This window comes from Athene cunicularia (genome assembly GCF_003259725.1).
Source record: "Athene cunicularia isolate RWA chromosome 3 unlocalized genomic scaffold, athCun1 chr3_part1, whole genome shotgun sequence".
Lineage (NCBI taxonomy): Eukaryota > Metazoa > Chordata > Aves > Strigiformes > Strigidae > Athene > Athene cunicularia.
In genome coordinates, this window is record NW_020799097.1 from 48617815 (window position 1) to 48631406 (window position 13592).

At 38.6% G+C, this 13592-nt stretch overlaps 1 protein-coding gene across 3 annotated transcripts in view; it reads left to right on the forward strand.

Moving 5' to 3' along the window:
- The first annotated feature begins 570 nt into the window (after positions 1-570).
- PRDM1 (PR/SET domain 1) overlaps positions 571-13592 on the forward strand; it is a 62834-nt gene continuing 49812 nt past the window's right edge. Inside the window, exon 1 of one of the 3 annotated variants that reach the window (XM_026846090.1) lies at positions 571-705. The gene's annotated coding sequence lies outside the window, so the exon portion shown is untranslated. Of the gene's footprint in view, positions 710-3445; positions 3493-13592 lie in introns of those variants that run through there. The other 2 variants (XM_026846088.1, XM_026846089.1) reach the window with 2 other exon arrangements.

The window sequence follows — 13592 nt, forward strand, 5'->3', positions numbered from 1 at the left end:
CCAGGGAGAGGATTGCGAATGAAATCCTCCTCTTCCCCCCCCCAATCCTCATCCTGTGGCTCTGCTCTCTCCCTTCTCTTCCCCACACCCCAGCTCCTTCTTCCTTAGCCCAAGGCATCCAAAGCATTCCCCCTGTGTTTGGGTAGCATGCAGTGAGGAAGAAATGATTAAGCAGCTGAATGTTTGAAATCCAGCTAAATGCACCGATTATTATCTGCTTAGGGCTTTCTTATCTGGAACTGTGTGGTGCTTAATGGCAGGCCCATTGTTTTCAGCTCAAAGGTATTAATGAAGGAATCAGGGCAGCGGGCTGATGTCATAGGTGGCTGAAAGGTGACTTGCTGCACTGATTTCCCTTACTCCACCCCTTCGCAAGTCCCTTCCAACTAGTTCAGGAGAAGGGTTAGTATTTTTAGAGTGGAGGGGAAAGAAAAAAAAAAAAAAGCAGCCAGGTTGCATTTGTGTGTCTGGTAAAAGGATTGCAGTCTCCTAAATATCCTGCTTAAAAGATGTACTCTCTTAGCTTCTGCTCTACTTTCTCACTTCATAAAGACTCAGATCTGCTGGCACTGGTCTCAGTGTGAAAGCGGCCGCCGGCCCTTGTTCACACCTGCCCTAGGCACTGGCCAGCAGGCTACACTTTGTGTTCTCACCTATATCCAGCGTGAGGTTTCCACTTTGTGTTTTCGATGCGAGGAAAGAGCTGTGAGTAAGTAGCTGCCACCAAGGGTTACTTCCTGCGGTGGGCGCAGCCCCCAAGATGATGAACAATTTAAGGAAGTGCTTATGCAGTCAAGTATCAGCTGTACTTGTTGTCACTCTTCCGAGTTAAATTAATTTAAAATGTACATAGTTATTAGATGCAAAGTGGTCTATGTTGTGTGAAGAGAGACTCGTCTCTCTGGGGTGGGATATTGTGAGTGTATTCAGTCTTCTATTGCGGGGCGTAAGCACGGAAAGGTGAAGATTCAGAGTAGCTTATTTCATTGTCACTGTTTGTGTTTTAATCATATATTGTTATTTCTGTCACTCCCTTTGTGATTTAATCTGATATTCCCGTCTATTTTATCAGAGACTTGAAAAACATGCTGCTTTCTTTGACTTAAAGAATTATTTGAGTATTAAAAATTAATAGTATTACTCTACACTGTAGAACTTTGCATCATACTGTCTACAGAAATGGTAAACAGAAATAAAATTTCATCAAGCTTTTTTTTTTTTTCTTACGGACCCAGCTAAGAATTTGAAGAAAGGTGTATTACCAGACACTGACTTTTGGAGCTTTTGTGATTTATGGAACAATAAAAGAAAAACAGCTTTTAGACAGTGGGTGTTAAAAGGTAGCAGGTAAAGAGTTCTTGTGTGCATGCATATCCAAGAAGGCCTCAGACAAGGGTAAAAAACAATTCTTCCTTTCTTTTTTTCTTCCCCATTATAATGAGACAGTCTTTTTGTGTAATATGTAATTTAATCAGTTTTTGTCACTATGGTTAAAATTAACACCTTTGCTGGCATGGGATTAGTAAATTAGGAGTTCTGCCTTAAACAAATGAAGAGTTTACTCCTTTTTCTTATTTTTGAATGGTTTTGTTTATTTTTCTCCATTTCAGTTTAGTTTTGGTCTAGCGAACACATAGTAGTAGTTTTCACTGTTCACTGGAGTATTTTGTGACTGTTGAAGGAGCTGTCTAAATAGTCCACCTCAAGAGAAAGTAGAGGCAGAAAAAGAGTGGCACTGAATACCAACACATGCATCAAAGCCAGCTGTCTTGATGAATAAGATTCGCTTATTCATCAAGAATAAAACATGGAAATGTTCCCTTCAAATTTGTGTTTGTTTTTTTTTTTTTAATGAGGAAAAAATAATGAACTGTCTACCACTAGATCTCTCTCACTTTTTTTTTTTTTTAATTTACTTGTTCATGGTTATTTTTGTTGGTTTTTTTTTTTCCATTGGAAATGAAATCAGGTGGCGTTCTGAAGGAAAAACTGGACAACTTTAAAAAAATGTTAGCAGAGGTGCACCAGAAAGGTTGAGTGAATTGACCAGAACTTCCAGTCCCCTCCTTTCCTATTCCCCCTCCTCATATCTGTAGGTCCAGCAGTAAAACCCTATTGAAATGTGAGATTACCAAACTGAAGCAATCAGTCTGGAATGATTAAGGAAGATGACTATATTCTTTTTTTCAGATGACCAAAAGTCATTTTGTTCAGAGTTCCTTATCTTGGAGCTGCTATTTCACAACATTTTCTGTCTCAAGTTTGTATTTCCTGTTAAAATCGAAGAGTGCTTACCTTGTATGTAAAAACCATCACCAGCAGTTATAAGTGAGGTCTGTCTTTCTCCTAAAATGATGTTGAGATTTTTTAAAGGAAAAAGTGTTTTTTATTTCTTCAGTAATTTAGCAGATTATGTGTCAAGCCCAGGGTGAAATTTTGTTTGCTGAACTTATCTTAAACCTCAGAGGGGAGGAAGGTTCTGTTTAAAGGTCAAAGTGTTCCAGGATTCCAATTCAGTGTATTTTTTACCTTTAAAGTTTTCCCCTACCCCACCCAGACCTCTGACCATAGAAGCTTTTCAGATGTCTTACACATGTTCATTTTGTACTGAAATTTTGGGAACAACTCTAAATTAAATCCCAGAACAATTAAATATCCACGTACATATTATTAACACCCACCATGCACAAACATCGCTCGGGGAAGAAATTGAGTGTTTGAGGTTAGGGGAGAATGCTGGAGCTGACAAAATTCAGATGCTAATGATAATGAATTTATATAGTGGCAAAGATAGGTGCACTGCCAGGTGCTTTACAGGCAGATAAGATCTGGTTTCTGCTTCAGTGAGTTTACTACAATCTGAGGCCCTGGTTTTGCAAATAGTTATGCACGTGAGTTATGCCACTGAGTGCAGTGACACTACTCACACATGTGAAGTTACTCACCTGTAGTGAGCGTATCTGTGTACAGTTTCAACTACATTAGCTTTTTGATTGATTTCATGGTGAGTCAGTAATTGTTTGCTGTGATAACTGAAGTTACTTAATAAGCTCTGCAAGTCAGAAGTTAAAAGAAAACACAGGAGTCACCTTTCCTTAAAGAGAACTGAAAACTGAGATTTTTCTGGGCCGTTTTTTAGGATGCAAACAACCCAGGTTAGATCTGGCACTGTCATGTCACACTGTCTTAAATTATGTCTATTTGATTACAAATTACACAGGAGAAAAAAAATCACCCGGTAATTGGAAGGGAAAAGTGTTATTCCCCTTACTCATTTGTCGTGATGCTGATCTTGGGGCCACATTAAGAGTGTTTCCAGTGAAATTACTTTCAAGTCTGGGAAAATTTAATCAGCAGAGGCCTTGGTAGCTGTAAATTTGTGACAGCAGTCCCTAATTCATCTTGTAATTCTATGACAGGCTCTGAATTGCCCGTATTTGGCCAGGGATCACCTCAGTGGACAGTTAATGAAAGAGTAGAGGGAACTTGAAGGTCAGTCTCACTGAATTCTTTTTTTCTTCCTGGATGTGTCTTTTTTATTGCAACCTATCTTTCTTTGTATAATTTATTAAACAAAACCCTTTTTTGTTTCCAGCAAAAGCAAATCTATCCTTCTTTGTTTATCTGCCTTCTTTCCTTGAAGCATTTATAAAATAGCCCCAAAAGTCTCAAAATCAATGTTTCTGTTGAAATTACTAGACCGAATTACACTCTAGCCAATTCATTTTCTGAGTGTGATCATGAGAACAAAACTGCAACAGATGGTGCAACTAGGTATGTTTTTGAGAGTGGAATTTGTACATCAACATGTAAATCTAATCTCAGTACAATGAGAAGTCTTTAGTTACTGGCTCAAGCTCAGAATAAATGAATTTGAACTTCAGAAAACCATGACTAATCAAAATAGCACCAGAAAACACATTTGGATCTGCTGGATTCAGAGTAACGAGCAGATAAGATGGAATGGCTTTTGTTTATTGAAACACTGTAGTAAATGGGTCCTGACTTGCAAAACAGGGGATTTTCTTGTGACATGTATAGCATCACAGGTATGTTGAAAATCAAATGGAAAAAATGGAAACAGAGAGGGGTATGGAATAAAAATTATAATGTCCTTTTCTTTTTCTTTCCTCTTTCGTATTTAATAAAGTAAGTGCCTGTTAACAATATTTTCTCTTTTTCAGGATTTTTTCTTTCTTTGGAAGACAGCCTTACTTCTTGTCTTACCTCATTCACTCTCTCCCTCAGAGTACATTGTGTCTTAACCTCTCTCTAGCTTATTGCTCCATCCTTTTTGCCTCCCTTTTTCTATCATTTTCCTATTACTTTTTCTCCTTTGTTTTTACTTTCATTCCAAATGCAGTGTCTTCCCACCTCAGAGTTCCTTTCCCCTGTTCAGCCTATGTCAGAAAAAAATTTGTAGGGCTCACCATCATTTGACACTTCAAGATCGAGTGTTCTGAACGACCACTGGCTGGGAATGACCACTGGCTTCAGAGGAAAAGGAAGTGTTGGTAGGTGAAGTAGAGGTTTTTCAGCACCTGAGCTCTTAGCATCCTTTCAATCAACAAAATCACTGATACTTCTCAGGTTGAATTCAAAATCCTTTGCAACTCTTGGCAAGCTTCATTGACTCTTGAATTAAACCTACAAGTGGGGAGAAACAGGAGATATGAAAAGTGAGTAGAGAAGTCCACTTTCTGCCTGTTACACAAGGAAAAATTAAAAAAAGATTTAGAAGTGAGTTTATTTTTCAAAGTACATTTAATTTAAACTAGCCATAAGAATTACCCACATTTTTATGGTTATCATCTAGTCAAGGATGCCCTTACTGTAAATGCAGTACAATGAGATTTTCTGTTTTGCAACTTCGGTTTTCATGTCACTTTTTAATAGGCTTCTGAAGCACACATCATTTGACTAGCTCTGATACAGCAGTGGTCATTACTAGCTGCAGGACTAGCGTCCACTGGCTGTGCCTGTCTCAGGTAGTGGGACATCTCTTGTGGGCAGTGTGACTGTGACCATTTGTCTATTTACCAGCACCAGGGGATTGCCAACTTCGCCGCTTTTGCAGATCATGAATGTGATGTGGGAAGCAAGATGATGCCTTCTAAATTGCTCATGCTGTTGCATCTGTGCAGACAAGAGGAGGTTTTGCCCATATTGAACCCTTTCAGAATGATGCCAACACAATCTCAGTTGAGTCCTGTGGAACAAAAATAGTCTTTGTTCTTGCACAAACCAATGTGGGGAACAAGGTGGCCTCTCAGTATTAGCAACACCACATTTCTACATGTGCTGAGTTTCCAATATTTGTACAAGGACCCACTCTGAGAGGGCTGATTGGAAGTAATCAGGATTGTTTTGCATCTTGATTTTGCATATTTCTGTTTAAATCTGAAAAAGTGGTTGTATTTGAAATGCTGGAGTTGGCAGTAACTGCAGAGTAACAAAATTGCTTGAAGGAGAACATGAAAATCTTCTGTTTGTTTGTAGAAGACTATTGTTAATTTCATATAATTGGGTGTCAGGCTTCAAAACCATCATACACTATGTGTTTATAAAGTACTTTTATTAATGGTGTAAAAAATCCAGTAACAACCCAAGAAACTTCTCATTATGAGATGAGAAGAATATTAGTGCCTTTCCTGACAGCGTTTCTTTTCACGAGGGATTCCTCTATGGAACACTAATCAAGTCCATTCAGAAAGGCCTTAATTAATTTAATTAAAATCTGTCAGATCAAACTGATTAGCTTGACATCCAGCCTGGTGGGAGGAAGGAGGCTGGTACTTCGTTGTAACTGTGTTGAGGTGGGCTTGCTGTCTGCAATCAGAGACGTATGGCCGCTGCAGTGATCAAAGCCATCTTTCAGTGTTGTTGGAATAAATGTTATGGCTCCCCCGGGCAAGTGATCCAGTTTCTTTTTGTTAGAAAATATTTTATACTTCCACAGCCCTGGCAGCTCAGGAGGGGACAGCAGGTACCTGGCTCTGCGTGTGATTGAAGGGGAGCACCAGGTAACCTTTCCTACCCTTCTGACAACAAGAATACAGATTAAATGTTTTTCATCCCTTCGCTATCTTCTGTCTTAGCTGTTGACCATGACCACTGCTGTACGGGCAGGAGAGAGACAAAGGCCATGTTGACAGGGGTGGCTGTGCATGTTGTTGGTGAGCCTGGTTATTGCTGCGGCAGAACCTTCCAAGGAATGGTGTGTCTGCATGTGGCATCTTCCTTTTGAGGACTGAACTGAGGTGGAAGCGGAGAAACTGCATCCTCTGCTATTTGTCTGTACTCATCCAAAATATGAGTAACTACCTCAGCCACATAGGCTTCTTAATCCTACAGCTGCTAGTAATGATGTATGGTTTCTATGGCAAACATCAGGGCAGCCAATGCAATCTGTGTCTATAGCCCTTTCCACTTCCCTTACCCCACTCATGTGCTTACGGAGTATCTCTCATCTTCAAAAGCTTTATTTATAAATACTTTTATCCATTGTTATAGTGGGGTAGATCCATCAAAAGGGTAATAGCTAGTAAATGCTCAGGTTTTAGGCCCCAATCCTGCAGGCGCTTAGGCATATGTTTTAGCTTTATGTACTATAATTCAGGCTTCAGTGGAACCATTCACAGTGCACGAAGTTAAGCATATGTGTAAGTTAGGAACTGCAAAGATTAAATGGCATTCCTGTTTGCTAGAATTCAAAAGGTAGATGAAAAGAGTGACCCCAGCTACAGAGAGAGAGCAGTTCCTGAAGGAAGAGCAGCAGTAACAGCTGACATGAAAGACTTGCCAACAGACCTTCCTGTGACATGTGTTTGGTCTTTATTTGTGAGAAGGCCCCTTCTCCTGGCAAAATGCTCATGGACCAGTTTCTCCGAGGGTGGAAGTCACCTGGGGCATCCGGTTCTAGTTGTGTGGGCACACACATAGTGAAAGCATCTTTCTGCAGTTTAGCAGTATGTATCCAGCTTTAGTACTTGGGCTTGACGAAACTTTTTTGCCAGAGAAGTGATAGGGATGTATTGTTGGAAGAAATAGAACATAAATTTTGTCTGCAGATACTTTTCCTGACTTGTAGCTTCCCAGTATTTTCTGTCCGTGCCAGTTGAATTGCTACTGATATTCTTGTAACGGGCAAGGTAGCTTTAGCTTCAAGAGTGAACCTGCAGTTTGGTCAGTTTAGGATCTTACCACTGGAGAAGCATGCTTTATGGAATGATTCTGCGTCGCAGGGGTAGGGCAGACAAATACATAAGAAAATAAGCCAATAGCCAATATATTTGTTGGATTTTTTGTTTTTGTTTAAATAAAGTAATATTTTGCTTTCTCTTCTATCCAAGCTTAAGCTTAGATGTAGACATATTCTCCCCTACCTGCCAAGAGCTTCTTTGGTACAGATCTTGTATTATCTCTATGCTGGCCCAAGGACCCACCCATGATGAGACCTTTTTGCGAGGGAATGTACTACAGTGTCTGCATGGTCTTTGTTGATGATGACTAAATTCTAGCAATTTCTTCCTAGTGGAGAACCAGAGTCTTATATTTTTTTTCTTCTTGCTTTTAGCATGAGGTCCATTCCCTGGTATCTTTCCAATTTCTCCATTATTTTTGTCTTAAGATAATACAAAATTGAATTCTATTCAACTGTACTTATTCAATTGAACTCTGCTCCAAATTTTAATTTCTACTTAATGATCAATTACCTATCTTGAAGAACTTCAAGATTCCAGTCATGTACCTGAGAGCGTGTAGTTGGTTCAACACATTGCTGTAATGCATGTTTGTAGATAAAAATGGGCATCAAAGGAATTTTTAAAGATATGTTTCTTGTTAGGATTTTCTAAAATTTATCTCTTCCCATAAAACAACTGTACTAACTGTATGTACTACTTGAATCAAAGTGATTTTTATTTTTCTTCATCTTTTCCTTTCAGCTAGCCTAATATTTTTGAGGAAATAACACTGGATGTTATTGATCTATTTTTTTTTCTTTTCTTCCTGGCTCCTAGGTCACAGTTTAGGCCCTAGTTCAGCAAAGTACTTAAGAAGAGGCTTATCTTTAAGCACATGTTCAAGTCTCAGCAAATGAGAATTAAGCAAATACTTAAGTACTTTACTGAATAGGGATAGAATTAAGCACGTAGTTGAATGTTGCTGAATCAGGGCCTTAAAATTAAAAATTAATCTTATTTGTGCTACAAAGATTGAAAAGCTAGGCACTAGATTTGGATCTTGAATTAATATAAACCAGGAACAGGGTAGCACCAACTGTCACAAGAAGAAGAGTGTATAGGTGTAAAAATGGCACGAAGCTGGGGTTGTTAAAATCGTGGGTAGGACACAGGAGACTTGTACGTTTAGTTCCTAGGTCTGATTTAGACTCAGTTACTGGATACTGACAATCCCTTGTGCATCAGTCCTGGTGCTGGTGAGCCCTGGCATGCATAAAAAGCCCTATAATGTTCATAGCTGACACTCTGAAGTTGCAGAAGAGGCTTAATCTTTCTAAGCCTCAATACATACTCTTATTTGTCCTGTGAAGTGAAGGTAATGCCACTTCTCTTTTTTCACTTTGTGTCTCTCTTCTCTATCTGATTACAAACTCTTTGACGTGGTGAGGTTTCTTTCTATGCATTTACATGATGCCTGGCACGATGCTCTTGCTGGTGACTTCTAGATGCTTTTGTAATAAAAGTCCACAATAATAAATCTTGTGCCTTGGTCTTGACAAAATAATTTGTGTGACGTGACAAAGTATTATTGCAGCTAAAGTTTTTGTCAAGATTTATGTTAATACAAAATAATGGCAGTACTAAGTAGTTTTCTGGCCAGCATGAGTAACTTGTGAGACTCTAGAAAAAATGATTTGAAGAAGCATGGTAACTTTCCACTGTTTTTAGGAAGACAGATGCTGTTTTTTCAGCCTTTAGAGTTGAGCAGCTTATGGATGAATGTAGGGGAACGTTTGCATGGGCTAGTTTTAGGGACATTTGTTAAGTGTGCAAACATCTAGTTTTTAGTGCCTGGGAATTCCTTCTGAGCAGTTTTTGGTATCAATAATAAACATTTGACTTGGGTAAGTGAAGTGTTTGACAACCATCATTTCTACAAACGTGGAGCCTGTGCCCAAGGCTGGCTTACTGTGCATTGTGAATTTCTGTGTTGAGGCAGTTGGTGTTACCCTTCAGCAATGTTTAAAGTAGACTGACTGACCCAAGTGCTTCTCTTAAACTAAACTTCATTTAAGGATACCTTAACAAGTATGCATAACGAGTGTAATATGATCTGTATGGGTGCTAGCTAATGGTTAACCGGCTCTGTTGAACCTGTGCTCCTTAAACAAACGCTATCAATGTGAGATGAGTTGTCTTATTGCTGCAGACAGACTGTAGTGTAGGTTGGAGACTAGTGCTTTTTTCTTAGGAGTAGAAGACAGCAGGAGGGCTTTCACTGCCTGCTCAAACAGGGAAGGGAAGGAAGGCATCACGTTACTAGAGCTGCTATTTTCAAATAAAGACAGGAGGGATGAGGGTAGTGGGGTCTCTGAGTATGTCCTGAAGTTCGTAGGGTGGCTGACCTCAACTCAGCTGTTACTTTGATTTTTTAACTGACTGTTGTCTGAACAGGTGCTTGATGCAGTTTAAAGCTTCTCAGGATAGTTGACGTAACTTTGCTTTCACGCTTTGAGAAAGGGGAGAGAAATAGGCAAGATCATGCTTTACACAGAAGGTTACTGTGTGGAGATACTCTGTACGGTGAATGAAGGGGCAAGATAGTGCTGAAACTTTGAGCTTTCTGTACAAGGCAAAAACCAAATAGATCAGGTGAGTCAAAACTATGTGGAACTTGCTTATATGCTGGGGGCTTTGAAAACTTTGCGGAAATCGCTTGTCATAAGGCATATGGGATAACAAACTTGTTTCCTGAACTTTCAGCAGGGAAATAATTTACATTTTATATATGGGAGAGACCTCTCACCCATGCACGGTTCTTGCAGTGATAGTATTTCATGGTCAGCTTGATGAATCATCTTGGCTTATAAATGGGTTGAGTTAGTATCTTTAATCTGAACATCTCTTAAACTGGTAGAAAAACACTAGTTCTGGATGAGTTGTAATTGTCTCTCTTTTTTTTTTTTTTTTTTTTTTTTTTTTTTATGGCAAACAAATCCCCTCTATGCATTTAAAAAAAGAAAAGTAGACTTTTGTTGAGCATAAGCAAATTATTCATCCCTACAGCTCAACATAGAAGGCTTCAAAAGCACACCTAGAGCAAAACCGATGTATTTTGTTTTTTCACAGTTGTGGGCAGAGTAAGTTGATATTTCAGGTTTTTGACCATGGCTAGTAGATATACTGAGTACTTCAGAAATTGTCTCTGATTATTTTTTCAGACCAACTTTTCCTCCCTTGATGAATTAAGTGAGCTATCTCTACAAACAAATGAGATTGTTAGCTCTGAATAAAGTAAGAGATTTATAACTGTATAGCATCTACTGCTCACAATAGCAGCCTCTGTTCAGGACAGAAGTTTAGAATTTGATGCATTTAAGGTATTTTTATTGACCAGATAATTCTTTGTTAAAACATTGTTGGGCATTCAGCTCCTTCCTTTAGGTTAGCCTTGCATGGATGTAAGTATATTTAATTCAGTGAAGTTCCCCGTGACTTAGAGCATTAAACATGTGACAAGAAACAAAATGACAGAATTAAAAAATAACTTATTTTTGCATTGTTTATTAACAGTATACTTTATTTGCCTTTGATTGCACAAAAGCTCTAGGAACTAAGTTAATAGTAAACGTCACTTTCTAGTTAACATGTCATGAAAGCCTCTAGAGTACAGAATGATTATTTTAAGAATCTTTCATTCACAAAATCAAATTCATAGCTGTAAATCTTTTCTTATTTAGTCTTTTAAAATGACTATCAAAACCCAAAAATTTAATTTGTAGCCTGAAGTTACTTTGTTAAAGTCTTGACAGACATTCATAAGTGAGTATGGCTTGATATGATAACTGAATTGATTTATAATGGAGAAGGAAATAAAATTAAGATATTTTAAACACGTAAAAGAAATATTGACAGGCCTGAAACATAGATTATTTTGTTTGGTGAATTCTCCAGTCACTTTTTTTTCTTAGGCAGAAGGATCTCATTTGGACCATCTCTGTGAATTGTTCTAAATCAAAATTTTTGAAGTGAATCTTAAATTAGGAATCTGGAACAAGAGGCCGTTTTTGAACTCCATGTTTGTTAAACAAAAATGCATCAGATATTTTGCCGAGAAATCCCTCTTCTAACCGTAGCAAATTTATAAATATTTATTTCCTTAATACCTTTTTGGATTAAAGTAATAAAGTCTAAAATGACTTTATGAATGCAGGTTTCAGGGTTTTTTTGTTTTGTTTCGCTACCATACATTTTATAGAAACTTTATGAGTTCCAGTGTACCTTCCACATACTGACAGTGCCGGACTGGATGGAAGGTTCAGACCAAATCTTGAACCTCCTCATGTTGGTTCTACAGACTGTCTGGAGTCCAAAGGTTACGAACTGCTTGTAAACTATCTCCAGAATAAAAGCCTGTGTGCCAGGACATCAGTGCTGGTATTGTGTTCTCTATTCTTTTCCTAATTTGCAGTTTCTCCCCACCCTGCCCCCGTGGATTCTCAATGGCCTGAATTGCTTCAGTCTATTTAATTCAGTGAGGTTATGCTAATCGGTGTCAACTGAAAGCCTGTCCTGAGACCTCGAGACTTTTCAGAGATGTTAATTCGCTTAGTACTACAAAAGTTTTAGTTTTTTTTTTTAAAAAAAAAAAGTTAAAAAAAAAACTGGTTCTAAATGGTCTGCTCCTGAGGCACAGACATTGAAAACCCTGGATTCTGCAAGCCCTTTAAGTGAGTACACAGCTTTTAATGGTACTGATTTAACAAAACTATTCTCTTTGACATTAAGCACCATATATATTACCGATGTAATTTGTTAGCAGTAAAAGGATGTCTGCAGCATTTTACTCTGTTGGGTCTGGCAGCATAAAGATTAAAATTTGCATTCAAAATACTCTCTGCTAGATTGACCCAGTGACTACTGAAGTCAACAGAAGTCTCCCTGTGAATCCAAATTTAAGAGTTTGCTTTGCTTAGCTCTGCAAGATGTGCATGAGAAATCAAGACCATTTATGTCCTTAAACATGAGGCAGTAACACACTGCTCAACCTGCAGGTTTCCCAAAGTGGACCCCTGTGGTAGGTACCTGGAGGAGAACATTCAAGCTTGAGTTAGGTGCTGAGACGGTCCAGGTGGCTCACTGGAAGAAGACAGTGCTCAGGGAGAGGACTCCCAGGAGCCAGCAAGCTCAGCCAGAAGCATCCTGCGTTCAGTTCAACAGTACAATTTGCGCATTTCTGCAAAGTGGAGGATGGGACAGAGTCCAACCCCATCCTCCCCCAATAAACTGAATTGCCTGTCTGTGTTTTGGATATCCTTTGAGGATCCAGGCTCAATCTCCTGGGCATAAGTACAAAATGGTAGATTTCCTCAATGTTACAAAAAAAATTTGGGTCTGAAGGAACATTTCTGCCTAAAGCCCTTTTCCAAATAGATACTTCTGCTAGAGAGCAGGGGGCAATCACTTACAACTTTCCACAAGCAAATACTGTGTGTATTTTACTCCCAACTGTGATAAATTTACCTCTGGTTTAGTTCATTAAGAAAACTTTACCAGGGAAATGCAATTTCTCCTCATCGTGTAAATGTAACAAATATACTTATCTTCTTTGACTGGTTGTTTTTCAGACATGAAATTACTGTTAAATGGATTTAATTAATATAAAAATTTTAAAAACGCACACACATTTTTTTCCCCTGCACCAGTGTGTGGTTTTTAGTTAGTAACAGAGTATGTAGAATCAGCAGTTCATCAAAATGATCAAAGGTCCAATGAAGGAAACTTATCTGAGTCTTTAACTCTGAATTGATCCTCAGTGATACACTTTATTCACCAGAAATAACTTTTTTTTTTTTTTTTTGTAAAATAGCTTTTACCAAAAACTTCTTTTGTATCAAAATTTTTTAACATCATGGGTGGTGTATGCCTCATGGTATACTCTATAAATTCCCTTTGTAGCCATCAGTGATCTCAATGATAAATCATTTTACAAGGTTTCGAATGTTCTTAACTCTTTGTGAGATAATCCCAAATTTAGTGTGTTAAATATTTTCAAGAAATAGACCTGCTGACTTTTAATCTGCAGGTCTGATTTGTACAGCATGCAGTTTCCAGGTATTTGGTATCTCTTGTGCTGCGTAACCTGTATCGCGTGCACAGCTATCTAATCTTGCAGCAGGTGAGAAGCTGTAATTTGTGGGGCGTCTTATCAAAATACAGAAAACTGATGCAGAAAGAATGGCAATTAAGCCGTATTTGGCCCATACAGTCTTAATTCTGTTTTATAAGATAGGCAGTAATCAGTGAATGATCTTCAGAGCTGTGAAAACATTGTGGGTTGCGTGGTGCAGAGGTGAACCCTGCGAAGGCGAGCCCTGCGAAGGCGACCTGCGCGGGGCACCAGCGCCC